Source organism: Narcine bancroftii, chromosome 3 (genome assembly GCF_036971445.1).
Source record: "Narcine bancroftii isolate sNarBan1 chromosome 3, sNarBan1.hap1, whole genome shotgun sequence".
NCBI classification, from domain to species: Eukaryota; Metazoa; Chordata; class Chondrichthyes; order Torpediniformes; family Narcinidae; genus Narcine; species Narcine bancroftii.
Genome location: NC_091471.1, coordinates 250,902,934 through 250,930,268, shown reverse-complemented (window position 1 = coordinate 250,930,268; position 27,335 = coordinate 250,902,934). Strand labels below are relative to the sequence as shown.

General features: G+C 42.4%; 1 protein-coding gene across 1 annotated transcript in view; it reads right to left on the bottom strand.

Moving 5' to 3' along the window:
- The window catches only part of mcoln1a (mucolipin TRP cation channel 1a), a 75,486-nt gene extending 54,125 nt beyond the window's left edge, over positions 1 to 21,361 (bottom strand). The window contains exon 1 of the mRNA XM_069927566.1: positions 21,100 to 21,361. The gene's annotated coding sequence lies outside the window, so the exon portion shown is untranslated. The remainder of the gene's footprint in view (positions 1 to 21,099) is intronic.
- Between the last annotated feature and the right edge of the window lie 5,974 nt (positions 21,362 to 27,335).

The following is a 27,335-nucleotide window of genomic DNA, read 5'->3' as shown; positions in this document are numbered from 1 at the left end:
ATCTTGAACAAAGTAACCTACTGGCACAGTTTCAATGTCCTGGTTAGACAGAATCTTGATGCTTATCCCAGCAAGATCAGGATCATGCTTTTGTCTGACTATTAATTCTTCTCTTGACAACAGCAAAGCTGGATCCTTAGGTTTGTTCTCAATGCTTGCCTCCACTACAGGATTATCACAGACTTTCTCTACCTCTACCTTTTTTCTAGACATGGCTCTAGTAATGGCACACGCAGGGTAGATTTCCAAATCCTTTTCGGACTCATAAACCAATGGATTAGTTGTGAGTTTCACTGCAGGTATGACTTTACCCTCTGCTAAATCATTTCCTAACAAAAGAGAAACTCCATCCACTGAAAAACTTGATCTTATTCCTATCGTAACTAGGCCATTAACTAAATCTGATTTAATCACTATTCTATGCAAAGGTATGGACTCTGCTTCACCACCAATGCCTTTTTTATTTATTTGAGAAACCATGAATAATACAAAGTACAGTCAATAACAACATTTTTATATATTAAAAAAAACAAAATTTTAAAAAATTAATAATAAAGAAATAATTTTTAAAAATGTTTTAAAATGAAATCAAATTAAATCCCCACCCTCCCTCCCATCCCATCAGCCAGCTCTCTTAAGGAGAGCCAAAAAGATATGAACAAAAACTAACAGTATCCTAGTTCAAAATACATCTAAATACATATATTCCAAATATGGTAGCCATTTGATAACAAAAAAAGAATAATTATCATGCAAAACATATGTAATTTTTTCCATTACAATACAAGCTTTCAATTTGTTCTGCCATCCATTATATTAATCACCACATTATCTTTCCAAGTAGTTGCTACACATTTTCGAGCTATGGACAATGCTAGATATACAAATACAATTGAAATTTATCCAATCCTAATCCCCTTAAAAGAATCATATAACCCAATAAAAAAATGGATGGATCTAATGGTAACTTAAAATTATATGGTTTTTCCAAAATTAACTTGACTTCTTCCCAAAATGGTTGCACATACATATAGGACCAAACAACATGTAAAAAAGTTCCCACACACATACCGCATTGAAAACAGGAATCCGAATTACTAAAACCATATTTTTTCAATTTCTTAGGAGTTAAATATAACTGATGTAAAAAATTATAATTAACCATTCTATACCATGCATTCATCAATTTAGTAACATTATCATGACACATATCTATCTGCCCAATATTCTTCAGGAAAAACAAAAGTTAACTTATTTTCCCATTTAAACTTAGATTTCTCCCATTCCGGCTTATCCATATTATCTTGTAATACTTGATACATAACAGAAATATAGCCCTTTTTGGTATAGAAGAAATCAACGACTCGAATTCTGACAATACAGGTAAAATCATCTTTCTACCATACATATATTTCACCAAAGAATGAAGTTGATAATAGACAAATAAAGAATTTTCAGCAATATCAAAACATTCTTTCAATTAATTAAAAGAAACTGTATTTCTACAAAGCAATCCTGTAATGTTTTTATACCCTTAGAATCCCAATTCTTTAAATGACTATTAAATATTGAAAAAGGAGTAAGCTGATTATTATATTATGGCGTTAAAATAGACAATTTACTTTTTGATCCTATAGTCTTATTTTTTTTGTCCATAACATCAATCTTTCTTCTTTGGCTTGGCTTCGCAGACGAAGATTAATGGAGGGGTAATGTCCACGTCAGCTGCAGGCTCGTTTGTGGCTGACAAGTCCGAGGCGGGACAGGCAGACACAGTTGCAGCGGTTGCAAGGGAAAATTGGTTGGTTGGGGTTGGGTGTTGGGTTTTTCCTACTTTGTCTTTTGTCAGTAAAGTGGGCTCTGCGGTCTTCTTCAAAGGAGGTTGCTGCCCGCCGAACTGTGAGGGGCCAAGATGCACGGTTTGAGGTGATACCAGCCCACTGCCGGTGGTCAATGTGGCAGGCACCAAGAGATTTCTTTAGGCAGTCCTTGTACCTCTTCTTTGGTGCACCTCTGTCTCGGTGGCCAGTGGAGAGCTCGCCATATAACACGATCTTGGGAAGGCGATGGTCCTCCATTCTGGAGATGTGACCTACCCAGCGTGGTTGGATCTTCAGCAGCGTGGATTCGATGCTGTCGACCTCTGCCATCTCGAGTACTTCGTTGTTAGGGATGAAGTCGCTCCAATGAATGTTGAGGATAGAGCGGAGACAACGCTGGTGGAAGCGTTCTAGGAGCCGTAGGTGATGCCGGTAGAGGACCCATGATTCGGAGCCGAACAGGAGTGTGGGTATGACAACGGCTCTGTATACGCTAATCTTTGTGCAGGTTTTCAGTTGGTTGTTTTTCCAGACTCTTTTGTGTAGTCTTCCAAAGGTGCTATTTGCTTTGGCAAGTCTGTTGTCTATCTCGTTGTCGATCCTTGCATCCGATGAAATGGTGCAGCCGAGATAGGTAAATTGGTTGACCGTTTTGAGTTTTGTGTGCCCGATGGAGATGTGGGGGGGGGGGGCTGGTAGTCATGGTGGGGAGCTGGCTGATGGAGGACCTCAGTTTTCTTCAGGCTGACTTTCAGGCCAAACATTTTGGCAGTTTCCGCAAAACAGGACATCAAGCGCTGAAGAGCTGGCTCTGAATAGGCAACTAAAGCGGCATCGTCTGCAGAGTAGTTCACAGACAAGTTGCTCTTGTGTCTTGGTGTGAGCTTGCAGGCACCTCAGATTGAAGAGACTGCCATCCGTGCGGCAATAAATAACATCAATAAATGTTTTAATAATTAATAATAAATAATATTTAATGTTGGCATATTATACTCCTGTAACAAATTTACATTCCACCGAAATATAAATTGATGCACTGCAATTTCAGAAATACAGGCTATCTCAACTTTAGCCCAACTTGGAGGCCGATCCAAATCCATCAAACCACTAATGAATTTGAACGGGGCTGCTTCATAATAGTTCTGAAAATGAGATCATTGTAACCCACCTAATGCATACTTCCAAGTAAGTTTACTTAATGCTACCTGTGATAATTTATCTTTCTATAAAAATTCCCTAGTGACTTTATTTAATTCCTGAAAAAAGTTCTTTATAAGAAAACATGGTATTGATTGAAACAAGTATTGAATACGAGGAAAAATGTTCATCTTAATGCAATTAACCCGACCAATTAGAGTTAACGGAAGGTTCTTCCACTTAATTAAATCTGCTTTGATCTTTTTCAATAATGGAACATAATTTAATTTATATAAAGATTGATACTCAGTGTTCACAATTATTCCTAAGTATTTAATTTTATCTGACCACTTCAAGTTAATAATATTTTTATACACTGAATAATCTCCTTCGCTGACTGATAAAATTTCACTTTTATCTCAATTAACTTTATATCTGGACAATATTCCACACTGTAATAAACGTTCCCATAAATGTGCCAATGATTGTTCTGGGTTTGTTAAATATATCAAAACATTGTCTGCAAACAAATTAATCTTATACTCTTCATCCATAACTCTCATCCCTCGTATCTGTTAATTCTGCCTTATTAATCGAGCAAACAGGGCTGGCGACAATGGACAACCTTCTTGGGTTGAAGTTGTCTTGTGTTGCTTGTAGAGAGAGGAACAACGGCTTGGTCCAGATCCTTCTGGCTGCCTTCGGAATGTTCATCCATTTTGAAATCCCAACAATCTAAATTGTCTTCCTGACCATGACTCATGCTCTGGGCCTCCTTCCACTCCACAGCACCCCCAGTGGTGGTTTATCATCCAAGTCCAGAATTTTTTTTCATTTTCTGCACATGCGCAGTCCGTTTCCCATTCTCTCATCAGTCCACCTTCACCTTGGCTCTCTAAGGCAAACTGTCACTTTTTAACATAAAACCACACAACACATTGGTCAATACACAATACAGAACTCTGTAACACCAACTAAACATGACTGCTTCACAGAGGAGAGTCCTAAGGGGGCCATAAGCCAAAATCAGGTTGAGAATGGCTTCCCTCATGAGCTCATCAACAAGCTGCTCTAAAAAGCCATCTCGTAGGCTTTCTATAAATTCTTTCTCTTGAGATCCAGTCCCATGGTTTATCCAATCAACTTACATGTTAAAATCTCCCATTTCTTCCATAACATTGACCTTCTCACAAACCTCTTCTATTGTTGTCCACATCCTTTGGAGGACTGTATGTAACTGCCAACAGCATCTTTTTACCTTTGTATGACGAATGTGCTATGATTAATTCTTATTTAATGTTTTTCCTACATTTTATCTAGATATGGGTTAATAAGTTAGTTTGGGAGGACAGGCTCATTTACATTCTACAGAGACGTGGTTCTTTACAGCTGTTAGATGGCTTCAGCCCAAAGACAACACATCAGCATTTTAAACACATCTGGTTCTTTGAGATGGAAGACAGAAGCCAGTTTGCAAAGACGGAATGGCTGTTGTTTGCAGTAAACCAAAAGATGGAAAGATTTATGATGGTTTTTGAAATACTGAAAACAATAGGTGTTATTTCAGAAGCATCTGTAGAAATGCAGGGCCATTTTAGCTGTCACCTGTGTCCAAAGTCTTTATGAACTTCAAATAATTGGCATAAATGTATCAATAGTAAAAACACAAAAATGCTGGTGGAACCTAGTAGGTCACACAATGTCCATGGGATTGTTTAGGGCCAGAGCCCTTCTTCAAGTTTTACGAGCCCAAAGGATCCCAAAACCCAACAGCAATAGACATTCACCAAGACAAATGGTTTTTAAACATGAAAATAGAATCAAACTTTAACTTAACTCTATATTTAACTAACCCAAATTAACCCCTTCTAATTCTAAGTGCTCGTGTATGTAATGTGTGTGTAAATTTAAGAAAAGTTCTTTGGTTCACAGTTCAATCTCACTTCTCCTTCTTCCAGGTTCTCTGGATGCAGGCAATTGTTATACCGTGCACAGAATTTAACATGTATAAAGTTCACCAGGCTTTGGTGCTTGAAAGGTAAATGTTTACCACTCAGGAAGGATCTTGTAGGGTTTGCAGAGAGAGAGATGTGTTTTTCCAGGATTTCCACAACTGAGGTACCACCATTAGTTACCTCAATGTCTCGCTGATGAAACTTGCCCCATTAGGTTCTCCAAATGGTAATTTCTTTCTTTCAGGTTATGAGAGAGCTCCTTCTGTTCCTCTTATTCCAAGAGAAACATCAGACAGATAGCACTTCCAGCCATCCACTGCTTTTGGAATTTTTCATCAGTTTCAACCAGCTCTTCCTGGCTTGCACTGTGTCACACACACACAAGCTGAGAGGGCTTCTATTCTCTCTCTCTCTCTCTCCAGCAAAAACATGTGATTCACTCACTTGCAAAACCCCCACCTTCTTCAGCAAACAACAGGAGTTCTTTCTTCTGCTCAAGCGGTTGTTAGATAAACAAAGCCCAGGAGTGACCTTCCTGTAAGCACCCTGCAGTAAAATACTTGTAGCTATCCTGGTTCCAGTTCATTCATTTTATGACATCAGTTCAATTAACACCCACTTGTGAAAGGTGCTTACATTCTCCAGAGATCTTCAATATTTCTTCAGTCTTTCAAATAAGATCTGGTTTAATATGTGTGTATGTATGTAACCAACTCTAAACCTAACCAAATTCTCCCCAAATTTTACCAAATTCTCACGAAATATTATAATCATTACACAAGGTATGAGCAAAAATTATATGTTGACAGATTATGGGAAGTTGCAAAAGCAACAGGGTTGGCAGAGTGGGAGTTTTTCATTTCCCCAGTATTGTTCAAAGTTCAGATTTATTGCCAGGTTACATACATGACAACACATATAACCCTGAGATTCTTCTCCCTGCAGGCCACACAAAATTTCTACTTATAACAAACAGCATGGTAACAGGCCATTTTGGCCCATAAGCCTGTGCCGCCAAATTTACACCCCATTAACTTACACCCCAGGTACATTTCGAATGGTGGGAGGAAACCAGAGCCCCCGTGGAAAACCCACGCAGAAACAGGGAGAATGTACAAACTCCTTACAGACAGTGTGGGATCCTTACAGCCCTGATCGCTGGCGCTATAAGAGCATTGTGCTAACCACTTTGCCAACTATGACGTCCTTAAGTTATCAGTAACTGTAAACTGTACTTGAGAAGAAATGTCACAGAAATTAACTCAAAGACAGAGATTTTGCGGTTATTTACATGATATGATGGTGAGCCCAGAGTAGCCTAAACTATTATCAGAAGTCTACATTTCAACTTCAAGCTCATTATTATCAAATAATTGTAAAGTCTTCTTTGGCTTGGCTTCGCGGACGAAGATTTATGGAGGGGGTAAAAGTCCACGTCAGCTGCAGGCTCGTTTGTGGCTGACAAGTCCGATGTGGGACAGGCAGACACGGTTGCAGCGGCTGCAGGGGAAAATTGGTTGGTTGGGGTTAGGTGTTGGGTTTTTCCTCCTTTGCCTTTTGTCAGTGAGGTGGGCAAAATACCGTTCTTCAGTCCTCAGTGTAAAAATAGCAAATACATATATAGATTATTTGCAAGAGGTTTATATGCAGTACATATATAAACAAATATTGTTAAATAAATATTAGAGCCTCAGGGAGATTTGTTAAGCAGAAAATCAAAATGATGGACAATGTGCCTGCTGCTCATCCCAGCCCTTGTGTGGCTGAGTCAGTTAAAGGGGAGGGTCACCCACTTTAATATTAACTGGCCCAGCACCCGCGTAGCCTACTCTGTACAACTCCACGTGCACCCCCCCCCCCCATCCTTTCCTTCCACCTTAAGCATAATATAAGTCAAGTTTATTGTCAGCTGATTGTACAAGTACAACCCGGCAAAACATCATTCTCCAGTCTTTGGTACAAAACACGCAGACACACAACCAGATGTAATACACATAGAGACAAACAATACACATGCAGGACAAGAATTTCATGCATACAAACAAACAAATAAATAAATAAATAAATAGATAGATGTTGTTTTGTACAAGTGAGGGTCTCGGATGGTCAGTGTGAGCAGTTCCTTTGGTCGTTCAGCGTTCTCACTGCTCGTGGGAAGAAGCTGTTCCTCAGCCTGGTGGTGCTGGCTCTGATACGCCTGTATCTCCGAACAGGAGCAGCTAGAAGATGCTACAATTCAGCAGTTACAAGTTCATATTTATGCAGTAGAAAACAGACATGCTGGCCTGATTGTTTTTGCATCCCACGTTAAGTGTCTTATGAATCTTTCAATGGGTTAACTCAATCAGTCTTTTACCATACCTAAGTGTTTTAACAAGATTAACTCAATCATTCTTATCAGGACCCCAGGATCAACCAACCATTCAACAGTGTTTAACAGTCTTTCAGACTGCCTCCCTAAAGACTTCATGTCTTGTTTATGCGAAACTCTCAGCATCTTGATTATTCTGAAGGTTGCTCTCAGCTCGCATCAGTTGTTTTAAATTCAGCTTGTTTGTAAGTCAAGAATCCGATCCTGCACCAGGTAGTGTTCACCCTTTCTACCACTATATACAAAAGAGTGTTAGAAGCCAGAAGTACCTTCACAGAAATTGCTCGAGACAAAAATTGAGAACAAAGAACATTTATTATACAACAATGCAAAGTTGGGTGCTTCCCCTTACCCTGGGAATACACACATACACTGGGGCTCACCCAACTTTTATACAGTTCATTTCAGTATAGGAATACCCTCCCTCTTACATTCTTCTGCCTCCTGGATGAGTTTGGCATTAGGCAATCCTGTCTGCCTATGTGCTGTTTCTGTGAACTTGGAGGACCAGGGGTATCCTGTCGGTGCCATCATGTCATTATCCTCATTGTCCTTATTCACAAACCTGCCTTTGTTCTAATTCACACCTTCCGGACTCTTAGGGCTACAACCTCTTCATATGCAGAACTTGCTAGTCTAGGGCTTACTAATTACATATGTGGAACTTGCTAATTCTGTCTAGGGCTAGAAGACCCTTATCTTATTCAGACTAACTTTACCTACATTCTAATATCTATTTTTATCCTATTCATACTGGCTTTATTCATTCTTTGGCTTGGCTTCGCCGACGAAGATTTATGGAGGGGGTAAAAAAGTCCACGTCAGCTGCAGGCTCGTTTGTGGCTGACAAGTCCGATGCGGGACAGGCAGACACGGTTGCAGCGGTTGCAGGGGAAAATTGGTTGGTTGGGGTTGGGTGTTGGGTTTTTCCTCCTTTGCCTTTTGTCAGTGAGGTGGGCTCTGCGGTCTTCTTCAAAGGAGGTTGCTGCCCGCCAAACTGTGAGGCGCCAAGATGCACGGTTTGAGGCGTTATCAGCCCACTGGCGGTGGTCAATGTGGCAGGCACCAAGAGATTTCTTTAGGCAGTCCTTGTACCTTTTCTTTGGTGCACCTCTGTCACGGTGGCCAGTGGAGAGCTCGCCATATAACACGATCTTGGGAAGGCGATGGTCCTCCATTCTGGAGACGTGACCCATCCAGCGCAGCTGGATCTTCAGCAGCGTGGACTCGATGATGTCGACCTCTGCCATCTTGAGTACTTCGACGTTAGGGATGAAAGCGCTCCAATGGATGTTGAGGATGGAGCGGAGACAACGCTGGTGGAAGCGTTCTAGGAGCCGTAGGTGGTGCCGGTAGAGGACCCATGATTCGGAGTCGAACAGGAGTGTGGGTATGACAACGGCTCTGTATACGCTTATCTTTGTGAGGTTTTTCAGTTGGTTGTTTTTCCAGACTCTTTTGTGTAGTCTTCCAAAGGCGCTATTTGCCTTGGCGAGTCTGTTGTCTATCTCATTGTCGATCCTTGCATCTGATGAAATGGTGCAGCCGAGATAGGTAAACTGGTTGACCGTTTTGAGTTTTGTGTGCCCGATGGAGATGTGGGGGGGGCTGGTAGTCATGGTGGGGAGCTGGCTGATGGAGGACCTCAGTTTTCTTCAGGCTGACTTCCAGGCCTCTAATATCTATTCTTCTAATATCTTCTAATATCTATTCTTATCCCATTCATACTGGCTTTATTCATTACACATATATGAAGACGCTGTTTACATCCGGTACTGCACGGATGGCAGTCTCTTCAATCTGAGGCGCCTGAAAGCTCACACCAAGACACAAAAGCAACTTGTCCATGAACTACTCTTTGCAGACGATGCCGCTTTAGTTGCCCATTCAGAGCCAGCTCTTCAGCGCTTGATGTCCTGTTTTGCGGAAACTGCCAAATGTTTGGCCTGGAAGTCAGCCTGAAGAAAACTGAGGTCCTCCATCAGCCAGTCCCCCACCATGACTACCAGCCCCCCCACATCTCCATCGGGCACACAAAACTCAAAACGGTCAACCAGTTTACCTATCTCGGCTGCACCATTTCATCGGATGCAAGGATCGACAACGAGATAGACAACAGACTCGCCAAGGCAAATAGCGCCTTTGGAAGACTACACAAAAGAGTCTGGAAAAACAACTAACTGAAAAACCGCACAAAGATAAGCATATACAGAGCCGTTGTCATACCCACACTCCTGTTCGGCTCCAAATCATGGGTCCTCTACCGTCATCACCTATGGCTCCTAGAACGCTTCCACCAGCATTGTCTCCACTCCATCCTCAACATTCATTGGAGCGACTTCATCCCTAACAACGAAGTACTCGAGATGGCTGAGGCCGACAGCATCGAATCCACGCTGTTGAAGATCCAACTGCGCTGGGTAGGTCATGTCTCCAGAATGGAGGGCCATCGCCTCCCCAAGATCGTGTTATATGGCAAGCTCTCCACTGGCCATCATGTCAGAGGTGCACCAAAGAAGAGGTACAAGGACTGCCTAAAGAAATCTCTTGGTGCCTGCCACATTGACCACCGCCAGTGGGCTGATATCACAGTTCGGCGGGCAGCAACCTCCTTTGAAGAAGACCACAGAGCCCACCTCACTGTCAAAAGACAAAGGAAGAAAAACCTAACACCCAACCCCAACCAACCAATTTTCCCCTGCAACCGCTCAACCGTGTCTGCCTGTCCCACATCGGACTTGTCAGCCACAAACGAGTCTACAGCTGACGTGGACATTTACCCCTCCATAAATCTTCGTCCGCGAAGCCAAGCCAAAGAAAGAACACTAGTTTCCTCATCTTCATATTTTTATATCAGTTTTACTCATCTCTCACAAGAGAAAAATGTAAGCAAAGAAAGAAATGTAAAAAACTGTGCAAACACAGAAAAAATATTCAATAATAAATAGTGCAAAATAAGAGTCCTTACTGTGAGAGATAATGGATTATAGGAAGTAAAGTTAGTATGAATAAAATAAAGAAATAGACTAGTCTAGAGGATAAGTAAGTGCTGAATAGGGATGAATTCTGATATGAGTGTGAGGAAGGGATACGCGTACAATAGAAGAAAGGTCTTATAGTGATAGAAAGAATTAGCAGGTTCTGCATATAATTAGTAAGTCCTGGGGGTTGAGAGGTGTGAATAAGGACAAAGGCAGATTCATGAATAAGGACAATGACATGATGGGACCCCCATGGTCCTCCAAGTTTACAGAAACTGCACATAGGCAGACAGAATTACCAATGCCAAACCAATCCAGGAGGCAGAAGAATGTTAAGGGGGGGGTATCTCTACACTGAAATGAACTGTCTAAAAGTTGGGTGAGCCCCAGTATGTGTGTGTATTCCCAGGGTAAGGGGAAGCACCCAACTTTGCACTGTTGTACAATAAATGTTCTTTGTTCTCAATTTTTGTCTCGAGCGTAATCTGTGAAGGTACTTCTGTTTCTCACAAATGGGGGCTCGTCCGGGATCGCACTCCCTCCACTGACAGAGTGCCCGACGACGGGGGTAGGTGCACCCCGGCTTACTCAGCTGGACTCCCGGACGAAGGGTGACTGGTCAGTAGATGAAGCGAGAGATATCCGAGAGGAGGCATTGAGAACAAAAGACGGGAGGACATTAAGGAAGCGCGCTAGGAATAGCTACTGGATCCCGATAAAAGGAATTTATTTACCTGCTAGTATGGGAGGAGTAAATATCGAGGGAAACAGTCCTGGAGATGGACGGGAGGATCAGATACCTAAACATAATCCGGTCAGGTATTGCTATCAGGAATGGGTTAAGAATCCGATAAGAGGGAGTTTGGTATATTGGCCAAAGTTCGGATCTGACGAGGACTGGATGTGTCAGGCATTGAACATCTGGCTCTACCAAAATCAAGGAGGTAATACCGAGAGCAGAGAATATGCAGCCTGTTGGCTCAGTGGATCGTTTGATCAAATGATTTTGAGTGAAAAAGATTGTAAGAACAAGAAGGATGAGGAACCTTCTGCCCCTGAAATACAAGGATGGGATGTGTTACATTCCCTTCCTCCACCTTATGTTCCCCCTGTGCCGGCTCCTATCTCCCCCCTCTCACCTACGCTTTACCCTTCTTTACCTTCCCCTTGTGAGAGATGGGAAAATTGACCTAAAATTATGAACATGTAAGAAACTAAAGTTCATCAGTAAAATGGCTGAAACCAGTTCAAACAGGATAAGTTTGGGGCTTAGGATGCAGGAAAGCAGAGTCAGCACGATTAACATAAGAATCTTCTATCCTTTGTGACAAGACCATAGGACTAAGATAAGGAATGGTAAGGTACAATAGAATGTAGGAAGTTGAGGTAGTCTGGATCAGATAAGGGTCTCCTAGCCCTGGACAGAAGTACCAAGTCATACATTTCTAATTAGCTAACCATACACAGATTTATACATATGAAATTAGCCAACCCTAGATAGAATGAGTCAACTCTGCATATTAAGAGACTGTAGCCCAGAGAATCAGGAAGGTGTGAATAAGGACAATGACATGATGGGGCACCCACAGGATACCCCCTGGTCCTCCAAGTGTACTGAAACTGCACGTAGGCAGGAAGAATTACCTATGCCAAACCCATCCAGGGGGCAGAAGAATGTAAGGGGGAGGGCATTCTGATACTGAAATTGACTGTATAAAAGTTGGGTGAGCCCCAGTATGTGTGTGTATTCCCAGGGTAAGGGGAAGCACCCAACTTTGCATTGTTGTAGTAATAAATGTTCTTTGTTCTCAATTTTTGTCTCGAGCAATTTCTTTAAAGGTACTTTAATTCCTAACACCCTCCTCCTCCACAGTTAGAGAAAGAAAAAGAAAGTAGGGGTGATATGGTGACCCGCTCACAGAGTACAAGATTACTGCCTCACTTGACATGAGAGGGAGGAGACTTTGATTATGAGGGTCATTCAGAACATCATACAGGGGGGGATGAGCCAGAAATTAACTGGATGAGACCTTTACAAGAGGCTCCCTTGGGAGGGGATGTGGGGGGTCTCGGATTCGTAAATGTGCCTCTGACCAGTATGGAGGTGTGCAATTTTAAGAAGAAATAACCTCTCTGATAGAAGACCCTCAGGGATGTGCAGAACAATCAGATCAATTTTTGGGACCTAATATATATACCTGGGATGAATTAATGTCTATCTTTAAGACTCTGTTTACTTTGGATGAACGTAGAATGATTCGCCAGGCAGGGATTAGAGTCTGGGATAGGGAACACCAAGGGGGACCAGAGGCGATACCTGGAGAAGCTAAATTTCCCCTGGCAAACCCAAATTGGGATAAAACTACTAATGATGGTTGCACGCGAATGGATGAGTACAGGGTTAATCTAATTAAAGGAATGAAGGAGTCAGTTCCAAAAGGACAGAACTTTAAGAAGGCATTTGAGGTTCCCCAAGGTCCCAAGGAGACCCCCTCCGCATTTCTGCGGCCATACAGCAATATGGGGGGTTGGATATAGGATCCCCAGCAGGTGAACAATTGGTATTGACGGGCTTTGTTACTAATTAAGCCCCAGATATCAGGAAGAAATTGCAAAAGACAGAGAATTGGTATGAACAGGGAATAACGCAGCTTTTACAGATCGCACAAAGGGCATACGTCCAGAGGTCTGAAGATAAACAGAAAGGAAAGGCTAAGATTTGGATGCAGGCAGTCAAGGAAGTTGTGGAGGGATAGCAGGGAAATGTTAGGAGCTGTGTGCCAGCTCCTGGACGTTGGGAGGAGCGCCAGGAGTGGGGAAGTTGAGACCAGAGCAGAGGCAGAGATAGAGGAGAATTCCGGGGATGACGACCATCCCCGGGACCCCATGGGGACCCTGGTAGAAATTGGGAAACAGGAGCATTAGTTTGCTATTATTGTAAAAAGGAGGGACACTTTAAGAGGGAATGCCCAATGCGAGCCAGGGAGATGCGATCTTATGCATTGATGGAGGCAGATTATGAATAGGGGGGGGGGTCAGGGTTCTCAGCCAATACACACCGTGGGGCTGCATGGAGAACCATTGGTAAATTTAAGCATAGGACCCCACGATGACGAGGGTTTTCTAGTAGATTCAGGGGCAGCCCGGTCTAGTATTTTACAACGGCCCGAGGGTGTTAAAACAGAAGGGACAGTGCTGGTTTCGGGAGTGGGAGGAAGAGATTTTACGGTCCCTATACTAAAGAATGTAAAGATACAAATGGGAGAAAAGATAATAACAGAGGATATTTTACTAGTTCCCCAAGCTGGAGTTTGCCTGTTGGGACAAGATTTTCAAGACCAATTGGCTCTCGGTACCAGACCACAGGGATCAGGTATTGGGGTTCAATTTTATATACTAACAGAGGAGGATTGGGAACTAATAAATCCTAGAGTATGGGCAAAAAGAGGCAATAGAGGAGGATTAGATGTTCCTCCCCTGCAAGTTACTTTAAAAGACCCTGACCAAGTAATTAGACGAAAACAGTATCCAATTCCTACGGCTGGCCGAAAGGGGCTGCAGCCAGTAATTGACCAATTGGTGAAAGATGGTATACTCGAACCTTGTATGTCACCTTTTAATACCCCAATTTTACCTGTCCAAAAACCAGATGGTACCTATCGATTAGTGCAGGATTTGAAGGAGTTAAACAAAATCATTCTCACCCGTTATCCAGTCGTACCTAACCCCTATACGATAATGGGTAAAATTGATCCCCATAGTAAGTGGTTTAGTGTAATTGACCTAAAAGATGCCTTCTGGACCTGTCCGTTGGCAATAGACAGTAGGGACATGTTTGCATTTGAGTGGGAGAATCCTTTTACAGGACGGAAAAATCAATACCGGTGGACGATCCTTCCCCAGGGTTTTACAGAATCCCCAAATTTGTTTGGCCAAGTTTTAGAACAGGTATTCCCTCGGAGAGAGAATTGTCAATTAATACAATATGTTGATGATTTATTAATCACGGGAAAAAAGTATGATGTGGTTAAACAATACACTGTTGAATTTCTGAATTTCCTAGGGAACAAGGGTCTTATTGTGAGCGAGTCAAAGTTACAATTTGTTCAATCTGAAGTTAAATACTTAGGTCATCTGGTTAGTCAAGGAATTAGGAAGATAAGACCAGAGAGAACACGCGGTATTCTGCAGATCCCGCCTCCAAAGAGTGCTCAAGAACTTAGAAAATTCCTTGGTTTAGTAGGACACTGTAGAATTTGGATTGAGAACTATTCTATCCTGGTCAAATTTCTTTATGATAAACTTGCGACTCTAGGGGGTGAAACTGTTGTCTGGACGGAGGAGGAGATTAAAGATTTTACCTTGCTGAAACAGCGTCTTATTAGTGCCCCAGTTTTGGCTTTACCCGACTAAATAAGCCATTTGATCTATATACCAATGCGAAAGACGGTGTGGCCATGGGAGTATTAACGCAAGAGAAGGCAGACTTTAGACAACCAGTTGCCTTTATTTCAAAAATTTTAGATCCCGTTTGTCATGGTTGGCCAGAATGTGTGCAAGCAATTGCAGCCACTGCTATTTTAGTCGAAGAATTACGAAAGATTACGTTTCGTGCCCCGATGTTAGTTCATACCCCTCACACAGTCCGCGCCATTCTCTGACAACGTGCCGGAAGGTGGCTTAATGATTCTAGAATTTTAAAGTATGAAGCGATTCTCATGGATAGGGATGATTTGACACTGATTATAAACAAAGAACAGAATCCAGCCGCCTTCTTGGTTTCTCCAGATTCTGATACTTTCCCCAATGATTTAGAGCAGGGGTGTCAAACTCAAATTCACGGAGGGCCAAAATTAAAAACTTGGACTAAGTCGAGGGCCGAACTAAATATTTATTGAAAATTTTCAACAACATCTGCATGTTTTCTCTTCTTTCAACATGTGTCATGTTAAACTTTAGGATATAACTTTAGGAGGATAATGTTACAGGTCAGGAGTAGGTAGCTCAAGTTCACCCTTTGCTTGACCTGAGGGAAACATATTTGGTCCCTGTGGAGATGTAGTCACCATTCACAGTCTGTGTCCATTTTGGCCTGCATCAGGACTCAGCATTTCCTGCTCACTCCTCAGGCTCTAGGCCTCTATTCACCCTCGACCCACCATCCCACTACCTGACCAATCCTTTACCCAACCTCTACTCACCCCTCACTCCACTCGCTCTGCCTCTACCCACCCCATCCTATACACGCCCCTCTACTGCCTCTCCCCTCAACCTGTTCCTCCCTCTACCTGTCTCACCCTCTAATCACCCCTCCCCTACTCGCCCTGCCCCTCCCCTTTTACCTCTTCCCTATCCACCCCTCCTTCTACTCATCCCTCCCTCTAACTGCCCCTCGCACCACCATAACTTCCCCTGCCCATTACTCCTCACCTACACCCTCTGCCCACCCCTGCTTACCCACCCACTCAGGCCCAGCGCGCTGCCGATCAGCCTTTGCGGAACAGCAGGGGCCGTGCGCAGCCTGCCATGTCCGTCGCGCTGACAGGAAATCACAGGCGCTCGCCAATCCGCCGCACCGCTCGACAGGTGGGAGAAGTGACTGGTTGTGCGGGGAGCCTTCCAACTGGCTTGCCGGCTGATGACATCGACAGACTTTTCGTATTACAATTTTGTTTTCCCCGTTCTCAAAGTTTCCACGGTCAACCTGCAACACTCTTGCTCCCTCCGCGTCCCGTGGATCTGATGCCCGGGTGTTGTTAGGATTCCCAGCGGAAGGTTTGTGGAACTTTACCATTCTGGATTCCTTTTTGAGAATATTCTGGCCATCTTTTAAGGGGGGTGGTTTTAGGGGGGAGGGGATAGTTAGGGGGTGGGGAAGGATGTGCAATGAAGGGGGAGGATGGTGGGGGTGACATTACCAAAAAACAGCATCGGCTCTCGCTGCAGGGCAGGCCACCTCTAATACATTTTTGAAATGATCTTGCGGGCCAAATATAATTATATCACGGGCCAAATTTGGCCCGCGGGCCAGTGTTTGACATGTGTGATTTAGAGCATGTATGTTTAGAAGTGATAGATTTACAGACAAAAATTAGAGATGATTTAAGTGATGAACCTTTACGGGAGGGTGAAAGATGGTTTATTGATGGATCTTCCCGCTGCATTGACGGCATTCGTTATAGCGGGTATAGAATAGTGGATGGGAATGAAGGAGTTGTGATTGAAGCCGGTCGGCTTCGTGGTCATTGGTCGGCACAATCCTGTGAATTATATGCCCTCTGCAGAGCTCTCCAGGGTTTAGAGGGAAAGTTGGGCACAATCTATACCGACTCAAAGTATGCTTTTGGTGTAGTGCACACCTTTGGAAAGAGCGGGGAATGATAACTGGGAAAGGACAAAAGTTGATCCATGAAAACTTAATTGTTCAATCCTTAGATGCTCTTACGTCACCTGAGGAGATAGCTGTAGTTTATGTACGGGGCCATCAACTTATTGACAGTCCTGAAGCACAGGGGAACAGACGGGCAGATGAACCTGCCAAACAGGCTGCACTCACAGAAAAAATAGACATGCAACTGTTACTCCCCACCCCACATGAGGTTCAAAAGCCTCCCATCTTTTCACAGGAAGAGGAGGTTTATATGAAAGACCAGGGAATGCGTCAAACTGCCAATGGGTTGTGGTGGACAGCAGAGGGACACCAAGTACTGAACAAAGCCTTGACATATTGATGAGCTCCACCAGCAGAAACATTGGGGAACACAGGCACTTGTTGATGCTTTTGTATGGTCCTTTAATTGCTCGGGAATATACACCATAGCTATGCAAAGTACTCGGGGGTGCCCAATCTGTCAGCGAGTGAATAAGAAAGTCATGCGCCAGGTAATGCCTGGCGGTCGCGATATAGCCGTAAGCCCGTTTCAACGACTACAGATTGACTTCACGGAATTACCTAAGATAGGGGTTTATAAATACCTCCTGGTGATGGTGGATCATTTTACTCGATGGGTTGAGGCTTTCCCGACCCCTAATGATCGTGCTAGCACCATTATCCGGATATTACTAGAGTCTGTTATTCCGCGTTATGGCATTATTCAAACCATTGACTCAGATCGAGGTACACATTTTACCTCTCAGGTACTCCAAGGTGTGTGTAAAATTCTGGGAATAGATTGGCAGTTACATACCCCATGGCACCCCCAGAGTTCAGGCCGTGTTGAACGGATGAATCAGACCCTGAAAAATCAACCCACTCAACTTCATGAGGAAACTGGCCTCTCCTGGATTAAATGTTTACCCTTAGCTTTAATTAGGACTCGCACAGCTCCTCGTAAGACCTTGCTGTCTCACCATATGAAAGGATGTTTGGTCTTCCTTACATGGGATTCCACACTGATACCCCTACCCCTGAGGCTAATGACCAGTTCATATCTAAATATTTACAGGGACTTTCTACTTCTCTGTATGACTTACGGCAGAAGGGTTTATTAGCTCAAAACCCACCCCTGGACTATCCTATTCATTCTGTTAAACCTGGTGATTGGGTATATGTAAAAGCGTGGCAAGACCATAAACTAAAACCGATATGGGACGGCCCTTATTGTGTACTACTTATTACAGACACTGCAGTGCGAACAAAAGAAAAGGGGTGGACTCACATACAACGCATTAAACAAGCTAAACCACGAACTAAAGACGTTGATAATACACCCTCCACCTGGCATGCAGTCTCGCATCCTTCTGGTCTGAAAGTTACGCTACACCGGGAAAAAGTGCTGTAATGTTATTTTTATTATTTGCTGTATTGTTTTTCTGCTGGTTCCCAATTTTTGGGAAACCACCCAATTGTACACAATGTATTAAGTCCTCCTGGAATAGGGGCAGCAGAGGTGATAATTACTTTGAGGAATGGACAGGTTTACCTTTAGAATGCAGACAGGGCACAGGTATAGAGTGTATTCATAGTGGGGTACTTTATTTAGTATGGTTTAATTTAGGATCCCAACATGGACCAGGGAAACAGACCTGCCCTAGGGGAGTGGATTGGTTTGGCGTCCTGGCCTCTACAGATATTAAAGAGATGAGTGCTAAAAATATGGTACAAAGAAGATGGTGGGAAAATGATAGGCAGAACATTAGTCAGGGTTATACCTGGAGTAGGGATGAAGGGGGTATATATGCTAATGCTCACAGACAAGCTGCTACTCACAGGTTAGGTAACAATAAACACTCCCCCCCAACTTGGCATCTCGTAAATCATCCTTTGGGTCACGAATGCATTCAGAAGGCTAAAGGGAAGGCTAAAGGCAAGGCTAAAGGCAATCACTATAAGGGCGATTCGAGTTGTAAACAGCTCAGGCTGCTCCAGACTACCACAGCTGTTTGGCATTTAAACTGTTTAACCAGACTCCAGGCAGTTTTGAAGATTCTCACCAAACAGACAGCGATGGCCTTCGATTTATTGGCTGAAGAACAACGGCGGATATGAGCTGCAGCTTATCAAAACCTCCTGGCTCTCAATTACTTGTTAGCTGCTGAGGGCAGCGTTTGTGGAAGATCGATTGATGACAACGGTCACAAGTGTCATTTGGGCAGCTTACCACACTCTTCTTGGGGACTGTGTGATTGAAGCCTGTTTGAAACAGGTCCTGTTGAAGTGAAATGTTGAAGATGTCCATGAATACATTGGCAACTTGGTCAGCACAGGGGTTTTCAGCACTCGGCCGGATACTACATCCGGACCAGAGATTTCCTTGGATTCACTCTCTTGAAGGCAGCCTGAATGTCATCCTTGGATATTGATAGTAGGGGATCGTCAGAGGACAAGGGGGTGGGCAGTGGTTCTTCCTCATTCTGGTGATCAAATCGGGCGTAGAGCTCATCTGGGAATGAAACCTTTCTGTCTCCTACTTCACCAGATTTGATTTTGTAGCAGGTTATGTCATTTAAGCCCAAACACAGCTATCAGGTTTTCTTCGTGGTTTCCACTTCTATCTGGAATCTCCATTTTCCATTCTATTGTATGGGACATTGTTAGTGCCAGAGGCTTAGATGGGGCAGAATTTGTTAAGTGAATCCAGGAATAGTTTCTTGAAGCCATATATCGTACGACAGGAATGGGCAAAACTAGACTTTGTCTTGGCAAATGAGCCCAGCCAGCTGTTGGAGTTTCAGTGGGAGGGCATTTTGGGAACAGTCATAATCCCTTAAGATTCAAGATGGTGATAAAGATAAGCTTGGACCTTGTGGGAAAGCACTAAATTGGAAGAGGGCAAATTATTACATTAGGCACTTTCAGGTGGCCAATTACCCCACGTGTAAAACCGCATGTTTAGGCAATATGCGGCTGTTTTGAGGCCACCTGAATGTGCAGGAGGTGCTCTTGAGGCAAGCTACGTAACCTTCCTCTGAGAGGGATCATCAGCTCAGCTCAGTGGCTCCCCCAGCCACCTGAATGCAGTTGGCTGAAAGCAGATGTTAAAGGGTCAGGCTGCTGATCACAGCTGATACTGGGCAGGAGCCGGAGTGTGCTCAGAGCCGCATCCTGTGTAGCTGTGGCCAGCTTTGCGCTTTAAACGCTGCCACCTGAACGGCAATTTAAAGGGCCACTTCTGCTTCTTCAGGCGCATTCTTAGCGTAGAATGCACCTGAAAAAGCCTACAGTTTGACAGGAGCTAGGGGGAGCTAATTGGAAGCAGCTGCTATTGGACAGGCCCACAACTTACAGGTAGGTGTTGCTTAAGTCCCCATTAAGAGTCCAGGACTGGGTTGTTCGAGCAAGGAGGAAGGACAGGGACGGCAAGGGAAGAGAACCCCAGATGACGAGAGACTTCAGGAACAAAGTGAAACAGAAAAATGAAGCATGTGTAAGATTCAAGAAACTACAGTAAAAGTCCTAAAATCCAGACTGCTCAGGAATTTTCAGATTTTCCGGTTTCTGGGGCAGTATTTTGATAGTTTACCTGGGGCAGGTAAATTTTGATAGTTTTGTAGCGAGTTGCTACAGTAGAGAGTGGAAGAACGACACACACTCGATGTGGTTATAGACACTCTCTGCCCCTGCTTAATATAGGCCCAGTTTCCCGTCTGTTATGTCTCTGTGTTACTTGGGAGACTTCTTAAATAACTTAGAGATGCAAGATTCAAATAACAGAAGAGACTTCAATTACCATTTCAGGAAACCATTTACACACTCACATATACATATGCCCCACAGTGATGCACTACAATTACTACAGTGAGAAGGGTGTATTCTTATGCAGTTATAAAATAATTCACATTATCCTGACCACATAACACCGGCGCTGGGCCCGGTTTTCCTGCCATTGTCAGCGGAAGTGACGTCAGTGGCATTCCGGTCACAAAATTGGTTCATGTTCCCGCCATGCGGGCAGTCGGCCAAGGAGAAAGGCCATTAGCCTGTGCAGGCCTTGTGCGATCGCCACGTTGGACCGCCATTTTGGGTGTCGGGCCAGTACAATTTATTCATTAGCAAATGCAGCATGCTTCATTTATCAAAATGAGCAGCTTTAAAAAAAATATAAAGTCAACACTTGACAAATAAGTAAACATAAAACTTTTTCACTGCAAAAAATGAGCATGTAATGCTTGAAATTATGTTTAAAAATGAACATTGTAAAACAAAAATATAGTATACAAATGAATTTCTTTGTGATCACCTGTATTATGCGTGGTTTCTTGTTACCGCTGTGCATTTGTGGCACTTACACATGCACACATACAAAAGCCCACTAAATTTTAAAAGTTTGAGAGTCCAGATTATTGGGTGGTCCAGATTTATGGTATCTTGGAATTAATTGTATGATCAGACATACCTCGAGGAAGGGCTCAGGCCTGAAACATTTGCCTCCTCTGGATGCTGAGGGACCTGTTGAGTTTCTCCAGCACTTCTGTGTATAAACTACAATCACAGCGTCTGCAGACTTTCTTGTTCCACTTAAACCAGACACGGTCCTGGAGATTGCAGGAAAAAGCAGAAGCAGGGCTTCAGAAAGGCCAAAAGGAATGATGAAATATTCTTGGGAGAGCAGGATTAAAGAGAATTTGTACAGTATGATCCCCTTAACTGGAATTCAAGCAACCTGCAAAAAAAATTGCAAAAAATAAATTGGTTAAAAGTTTGTGTTTAAAAAATGGCGCCCAATAGTGGTTAGTTTGCCGATCACGCACCACACAATCTCAAGCAACCGGAAAATTCACATATCCAGCATCTACCAATCTCCATAGGTGCTGGATACCGGGGGTTGTACTGTGCTTGCATTAAAAACAAGAGGATGACTAGCGAAAGGATAGGATCACTCAAGGAAATTATGTTTGGAGTCAGAAGAAGTAGGTGTGGTACTCACTGAGTATTCAACAAGGAGAAGCACGAGGACAGTGATGGTGATCTTAACACGGAGAATGCTCCTGTGTTGGGGCATTTTGAGATCAAGAAATAGATGGTGTTGGGTCTTGTAAGGAACATTAAGATGGAGAGTTGATGTGATGTACCTTAACTTCAAGGGGAATAAGGATAAACTGGGGAACTATAGGCCATTAAATGTCACACCAGTGGGAGGAAAAGCATTGGAGAGGATGCTTGGGAATAAGATTGAACCACATTTGGAAAGTTATGATCAGATTAGATTCAGATTTCAGATTTATTATCTGGGTACATGAAACCCTGGCAAATTTATACAGAGGTGTGATGGGAAGTATGCTGACCAGCTGCATCATGGTCTGGTATGGGAACACCAATACCCCTGAGCGCAAAGGTAGTGGACACAGCCCAGGACATTATAGGCAAACTCTCCTCACTATTGAGTACATCTACAGGGAATGCTGCCATCGGAAGGCAGCAGCAATCATTGAAGACCCACACCACCCAGCACACACTCTATTCTCGCTGCTACCATCAGGTAAGAGGTATCAGTGCCACAAGACTCGCACTGCCAGGCTCAGGAACAGCTGCTACCTCATTCAGGGACTTATTTAAGAACTATTACTTGTGCACTACAAATTCTATCCCCTTCCTTTCTTATTTTCTTTTTGTTCTCTCTGTATTGCACAGTCAGTTTGTTTACATTCATTGACGCGAAGGCGATAGCGAAGTTCACAGAGGATTGGCTGTCTGGTAGAAAGCAAAGAATGGGATTATAGGGGATCTTTTTTGTCTGGCTAATGATGACCAGGGTGTTCCGCAGGGTCCACAAGTTTTCATGTTGACTCTAAATGAAACAGATTGGCCGACTGTGTACCAAAAATAGTAAAACAAGATCAAACTGGATTTATTAAGAAAAGACGAACAGCAGATAATGTCTGTAAGTTCATTAATTTAATCCATGAAGTTCAAGGAAATAAGATACCAACAGTGGCTGTTGCTTTAGACGCAGAAAAAGCCTTTGATAGGGTAGAATGGAATTATTTATTCAAAATACTACAGAGGTTCAACCTATTAGAAAAATATATTAATTGGATTAAAGCATTATATAATGGACCATTGGCGAAGGTGACAGTAAATGGATATATATCGAACCAATTTAAATTAAGTAGGTCAACTAGGCAGGGATGTCCACTATCTCCCTCACTGTTTGCTTTAGCAATAGAACCATTGGCAGAACTGATAAGAACAGAAAATAAAATAAAAGGGATAAAAATAAAGGAGTATAAAATCAGTTTATTTGCAGATGACATCATAGTATACTTAACAGAACCAGAAATATCAATAAAAGAACTACATAAGAAATTGAAGGAATATGGAGAAATATCAGGTACAAGATCAACACAAATAAAAGTGAAGCGATGCCAATGAATAATGTGGATTACACAGAATTTAAAAAAGACTCACCATTTAAATGGCAAACACAAAGAATCTGATACTGAGGTATTAAATTAGATAATAATTTATGCCACCTATACAAATTAAATTATCAGCCTTAATGAAGAAATTACAGGATGACTTAGAACATTGGAAAGAATTGCCACTAACATTGATAGGGAAGGTAAATTGCATTAAAATGAATGTCTTCCCAAGGATACAATACCTATTTCAATCGGTTCCAATTCCCTTAACAGAGAAATTCTTCAATGAACTAAAGAGAATAATAAGGAAATTCTTATGGAAAGGGGGGAAACCAAGGATAGCATTAGATAAATTAACAGAGTGGTACAAACAAGGTGGTTTGCAGTTACCAAACTTTAAAAATTATTATAAAGCAGCACAATTAAGGTATTTATCAGATTTTTATCAGACAAGGGAAAAACCAGATAGAGATAGAGCTAGATAAAATAGAGGAGAAGGTACCGGAACATATACTTTATAAGTGGGATGAAAAACTGGTGCAATATAAAAGTACACTAGTACTGCATCATTTACTCAATATATGGAAGAAGATTCACTTAGAAAGGAAAAAAACAAATTACCAACTACCAAAATTATTATTGACGCAAAATCAACTAATCCCTTTCATGATAGATAACCTTTCCTTTAGAGAATGGGAGAAAAAAGGAATTAAAAGAATAGAAAATTGTTTTTTGGGAAATAATTTATTAACATTTGAACAAATGAAGTACAAATATGGAATAACTCATGGTACAATGTTTGCATACCACCAACTGAAAACCTACTTAAAGGATAAATTGGGAAACAGACTGAGATTACCAGAAGGAAACAGCTTTGAATATGTGATTACAGAAACAACGATAATAAAAAGATTTATAACAAACATGTACATCAAGCTGCAAGAGAAGGAAAATGATGAAATAAGCTATAAATCCAAACACAAAAGTGGGAAAAAGATTTAAACATAAAGATAAAAAATGAAATATGGGAAAAGTTATGCTCTGGAACTATGAAGAATATAATAAACACAAGGTTAAGCATGATACAATAATAATTGGTTACACAGGTTATATATCACGCCCCAAAGTTAAATAAATGGGATCCAACATTATAAGATAGATGTTTTCGCTGTAAGAAGGAAATGGGAACAATAGTACATGCAATTTGGGCATGTGAGAAAGTGAAGATCTAAATCAGGTATTAAATAAAACCACAAAAAGCAACATACCAAAAAATCCAGAGATCTTTCTTCTAAGTAATATAAGAAGTAAAGAATTAGGCTTCAAACTGAAAAAAGTGCAGCCTTAGCTGTAGCAAAAAAATGTATAACGTCAACTTGGAAATCAGAAGAGAGCCTGAGAAAACAGCAATGATACACAGAAATGAATAAATGTATTCCAATGGAAAAAATAACATATAATTTAAAAAATAAAGTCACATTATTTGAACAAATTTGGGACCGTACATGTAACTCAACAGAGAGGGCCTGCCGCGGACCTCCACCCACTAAAATGATAGAATGAGAAGAAGACAAAATGACGATCCAATGTGTAAAAGTAGATGACACAATTTTCTTGTTTATTTTCATTGAGTGATGACATTGTTTAATGGTTTTATTGTATTGTATATGTTGAACGTTAAATGGATTTGGAGGGGGGTGGGAAGGGGGGAGTGAAGGTAGAGGGGATAAAAGGGGAGAAAATGCCACTGTGTATATTTAAGAGGGAAATGTTTGTGTGTAGTTTGATTGATATGGTTCACAGTGTGAAAATTTTTTTTTAAATTTTAAAATGTTGACTCTAAATGATTTAGATTACAGATTTGTGGCTAGGTTTGTAAATGATTCAAAGATAGATGATGTCGAGGAAGCAGAGAGTCTGCAGAGGGACCTTGGTAGTTTGGGCCAATGGGCAAAGAAGTGGCAGATGGAATACAGTGGGGAGGGAGTCTATGGTCATGCATTTTGGTAGAAGAAATAAAGGCATTGACTATTTTCTAAATGGGAGAGAATTCAGGAAGTAGAGTCCTTGTTCAGGGCTCCCGAAAGGTTAACTTGCACGTTCATTTTGTTTCAAGAGAACTTAAACATAAAAGCAAAGATGTTAAGCTGAGGCTTTGGTCAGACCATATTTGGAGTCTTGCGAACAGTTTTGGCCCCCATATCTAAGGAAGGATGTGCTGGCATTGGAGAGGGCCCAGGGGATGCTTGTGAGAATGATCCCTGGGATGAGAGGGTCAATGTATGAGGAGTGTTTGCCTGTACTCGCTGGGGTTCAGAAGGATGAGGGAGGATCTGGTTGAAACACACCGAATATTGGAAGGCTGGATAGAGGGGACATGGAGAAGATGCTTCCAGTGGTGGGAGAGTTCAGGACCAGAGGGCACAGCCTCAAAGTAAAAGGACATCCCATTGGAATGGAGATGAGGAGAAATTTCTTCAGCCAAAGGGTGGTGAATATGTGGAATTTGTCGACATAAACAAATGTGGACGCCAAGCCATGGAGTGGAGTTAAAGCAAAGGTTGATATGTTTTTGATTAGTAAGGGGGTTAAAGGTTATGGGGTAAAACTGGGAGGAACTATAAATTTGCCAATGACACCACGGTCGTTGGCAGAATCACAGATGGCAATGAGAGTGTATAGGAGTGAGATAGATCAGCTAATTGAGTGGTATCACAACAACCACCTTGCACTCAACTAAGGAATTGATTGTGGACTTCAGGAAGGGGGAACCAGAAGAACACAAACCAGTCCTCATTAAGAGTAAAGAACTTCAAATTCCTAGGTATCAATATCTCTGAAAATCTACCGTCCACATCGATGCAACCACGAAGAAGACTCACCAGCGGCTATACTTCATGAGGAGTTTGAGGAGATTTGTTATGTCACTATAGACTCTTGCAAATTTCTACAGGTATACCATGGAGAGCATTCTGACTGATAGCATTCACTGTCTGGTTCGGAGGTGCCAATGCACAGAGATTAGAGAGAGTTGTGAACTTGGCCAGCGTCATCATGGGCCTTAGTCTTCGACGAGATCTACAAGAGACAGTGTCTCAAGAAAGCAGTCTCACCACCCAGCCCATGCCCTCTTCACTCTGCTACCATCAGGAAGGAGCTTGAAGATGTAAAAAAAAGCTTCTTCCCCTCTGCCATCCAATTTCTGAATGAACAATGAACCACAGACACTACTTCACTTTTTCTCTTTTTTTTTCACGAATTTATTTAATTTTAAAATGAATAGCAATTTTTGTACCTGTAATGGTGCCGCAAAACAATGAATTTCATGACACATGTTCATGACAAAAAGTTCTGATTCTCAATGGGGTTGAAAAGAAAAATGCATCAGTCATAATTTGAATGGTAGAGAGCATTCAAATGTGCTGAATGATTCAACTCTGCTCCTTATTTTGGAGTGGAACACCAAAGTCTGCAGTTGCTGTGATTGTCATAAAAACACACAGAAATGCTGGGGGAACTCAACCGGTCTTGCAGCATCAAGAGGAGGTAAAGATACATTATCAACGTTTCAGCCTGAGCCCTTCCTCAAGAAATAAACAAGGAACAAACAGGTGTAAGAATAAAGACTGAAGACTGGCTGGGGGAGGAGTCCAGACCAACAAAACAGGTTAATTGGATATGATAACAGGAGATGTGAGAATTGATTTTGGCTCTGTGAAAGAAACAGAGGGAGGAGAGAGAGTATGCAAGAGAGAGAGAGGGAGCTGGGGGAAAGGGACAGTGAAAGATAGGCAGGAAACAGAAATAGTCTATGTTAATGCCACCTGGTTGGAGGGGGCCCAGACAGAAGATTGAGGTGTTGTTCCTCCAATTTGCAGGTAGCCTCAGTCTGGCAGTACATGAGACCATGGACAGACATGTCAGCAGGGGAATGAAATGGGGAATTGAAATGGGTGACCACGCTATTGTGACGGTCAGAGCTCAGGTACTTATTTTGGAGTTATGAGAAATGGCAGATGGAGTTTAATCCAGGCAAGCATATGGTATTGTATGAGGGTAATGAACACAGTTAAAAGCAGGACATGAACTGAGTGCAGAGGGATCTGGGGGTCCAGGTCCATGTAGCACTATCGATCAATAACATTAGACAGAGAGTTTAATTAATAGGATTTAATCACCTGAAGACATCAACACAGCTCACATGTTGCTGGCCCAGTTCCAAGGCAGGTACTGAGGGAGGAGTTTGGGTGTGACAGCCCTTATGGGAATA